General features: G+C 37.3%; 1 long non-coding RNA gene across 1 annotated transcript; it reads left to right on the top strand.

Annotated features, from left to right (window-relative positions):
- The first annotated feature begins 903 nt into the window (after positions 1 to 903).
- LOC115069492 lies at positions 904 to 2375 on the top strand. Its single transcript, XR_003848755.1, has 2 exons — positions 904 to 1018; positions 2296 to 2375. It is a non-coding gene; the product is annotated as an uncharacterized LOC115069492 (long non-coding RNA).
- The last annotated feature ends 739 nt before the right edge of the window (positions 2376 to 3114 follow it).

Raw genomic sequence — 3114 nt, 5'->3', positions numbered from 1 at the left:
CTAACAACTATCTGTAACTCCAGTTCCAGGGGATCCAATAGCCTCTTCTGTGCTCCTTGGGCATTGCACGACATGGGTGCACTTACCTACACGAAGGCAATGCATGCATATGAGTAGGCTTTCATATGGTCCTAATGTGGTTGTTCAGCTGGTTAAGACTTGTAGGCGCTCTCTGAGAGATATAAAGCTTATTCTTTAATCTGCTATTCTGTTGACCATGTTTATTGAATTAGCTGTGCACTAAAGTACATTGCCTTAGGTTTTCTAAGTAATTAACACTGAAAAGTGACTTATTTACTACTAAATCATACCTAGAAGTATATGAGGGGCTGGAGAGATGGCTCAATGGTTAAGAACACTGACTGTTCTTGCAGAAGACCCAGGTTCGATTCTTAGCACCCACATGGCAACTAACAACTATCTGTAACTCCAGTTCCAGGGGCTCCAACAGCCTCTTCTGTGCTCCTTGGGCATTGAACAACACAGGTGCACTGACCTACATGAAGGCAATACATGCATGTACATAAAATAAAAAAAAATAATAAATTTTTAAAAAGTATATGAAACATTTTATAACAATGATAATGAATTACATTTTTATTTCCCCAAATACATAAGTTTTATTGTTTTTGCTTATGCTTTTTGGTTTTACTGGGACTGCAAACAGGGCCTTATACTAGGCAAATACTCTTATCACTGAGCCACATCCCTAAGCCTCAAAATATATAGTACAGTCATGGAAATGATGGAGAGCTTACCCAATTTTTGTGTCTTTCTCCTTAACAATTTCGTTTAGAATAAATAACTAATAAATAGTTTGATTTATTATATTCATGGTAAATGTTATGTATGCATTGAAAGAGATAGTTTGTATTCCTGTGTTGTTCAATGTCTTTATGAATTTTAGGTTGCTCTGGTTTACCCCAACAATGATCCAGTCATGTTTATGGTGGCTTTTTATGGATGTCTCCTGGCAGAAGTGATTCCAGTACCAATAGAGGTGCCCCTTACCAGAAAGGTAACATTGCTAAGTTAAATGTAGCTTGATGTAATGCAGGAGGCATTGGGCTCTTGCTGAATTGATTGACTCAGTGATAAGTGTTGAGCAAATAGCATATTTCCAGTTAACAAAGGTCCTTCCTTCCTTCCCTCCCTCCCTCCCTCCTTCTCTCCCTTTCTCCCTCTCTCCCTCTCTCCCTCCCTTCTCTCCCTGATCTACATAGCAAGTGCCATGGTAAGCTAGGGTTACATAGTGACACCATGTCTCAAAAAAAACTAAATAAGTAAGTAAAAATCATGAGGACATATGTGTTTGTACGATGGTTACCATTAATAGTCTTGCTGTTGTTTCAGACTCTTTTTGTCAAGGAATTTCCTTTAACCATATCACATGACTTAGAATTTCCTTAAGTGAGAGGGTGATGTGGTGATTTCACATTGCTGCTCTGGATTAAAGAATTGTACTTGCACAAAACAGCCTGCTAAAGATGATGTCACAAAGTTCCATGTTTACCAAATGAGTTCTCTGTGAGCTATCGCCCTACTTTTTTCATGCAGTTTATTACTGAGAATTGGTGTTAGAGACAAATTATGGTGGAGAATGTTGATTTATAAGAAAAAATTACTTTTTGAAAGTAATGCAAAGCAAATTGATAAAATTCTTAAAGTTGGTGGGGTATAGTATCTTTTTATTGATCAGGAAATCATAAAGTTGTTCTTAAATTATTAAGTTGACAGAATTTGGGTGGTTTCCTTATGATATCTTGAAGGTAGCATTTTAATAGAAATACTTTAGACTGAGTCTTAGGTTGCTTTTGCTGCCATTTTAAGGTTTAGGTATATTTCCTTTTTAATAAATTAATAAAAGAAATATACAGATTTGGTATACCTGTCCATTGGAATTTTGGAACTTTGATATTCATCTACATTATTTATTTATTTTTCCAACCTGAATCCCTTTAGTCTTACATTTGGGGGTAGGGCTAGGAAAAGAAGCTATGTTAGAATTTATTTTATTTGCCTCAAACTAAGATAGTTATTATTGACCCTTGAGTAAAATGGTCACATGTGGCTAGTAGGATGCATAATTAGCAATGTCAGGTTAATGAAATGGTTGATTTGTATGTAAGAAACCATTGTAGAAATAATTTGTAGGAACATGTTGTCAGTGAGTTGTAACATTTGGCAGAAGTCAGTGGGACTCCATAATGCAGTCACCCAGTGCCAGAGCATTTCTAGGTGCTGGGTTCTGAGCATGTTCACTACCTGACTGTGCTCATTATTTTTTCTCCACAGGATGCCGGAGGTCAGCAGATTGGCTTCTTGCTAGGGAGCTGTGGTATTGCCTTAGCTCTTACCAGTGAAGTTTGTCTAAAGGGACTGCCAAAAACCCAGAATGGAGAAATTGTACAGTTTAAAGGTGAGTAATATTCATATCCAAATTGTCAGTTAAAAGTTAAAACTGAGTGCTTTAATTAAAATGTTAATGACTAACCCAGTTTTATGAAGTAGGTGCCATGATTACCCTCATGTTACAGGTAGGAAACTGAGAAACGAAAAGGTTAAGTAACTTACCCAAAGTCCCAGCTAATAAATGGGAGAGCAGTGATTTGAGCCCAAACTTGTCCAATTCCACGACCCACACTCTTAACCTTTATGCTGCTGATTGAAAGAGACTACCTGCCATTTGTACATTAAAGCTAAATAGCTAGAGAAAGGGTAGAGCACTAACCTCAGTGGACTTCCACTGACAAATGGACTTCCCAATTGTTGAGGTAATTTCAAGGCCTGGAATTAGCAGGAACAAATGTATTTTTGTTAATAGGTATAATTGGTGATTTATCACTAAAAACTAATAATAAATGTTATTGAGAAATGACTTGTTTTTCTTTCTTTTTTTTTTTTTTTTTTTTTGGTTTTTTTGAGACAGGGGCTCCTTGTAGCCCAGCTTTCCTGGAACTCACTATGTAGACCAGGCTGGCCTCCAACTCACAAATATCTGCCTGCCTCTGCCTCCCAAGTGCTGGGACTACAGGCGTGCGCCACCACACCCGGCTTCTTTCGTGATTTTTAAAATGATCAATTCAGTATAAAGTTCTTTAGTGATGGCTTAGG

This window comes from Nannospalax galili, unplaced genomic scaffold (genome assembly GCF_000622305.1).
Source record: "Nannospalax galili isolate Female #2095 unplaced genomic scaffold, S.galili_v1.0 scaffold7854, whole genome shotgun sequence".
In the NCBI taxonomy this organism is placed as follows: Eukaryota; Metazoa; Chordata; class Mammalia; order Rodentia; family Spalacidae; genus Nannospalax; species Nannospalax galili.
This window is presented reverse-complemented; position numbering and strand designations above follow the sequence as displayed.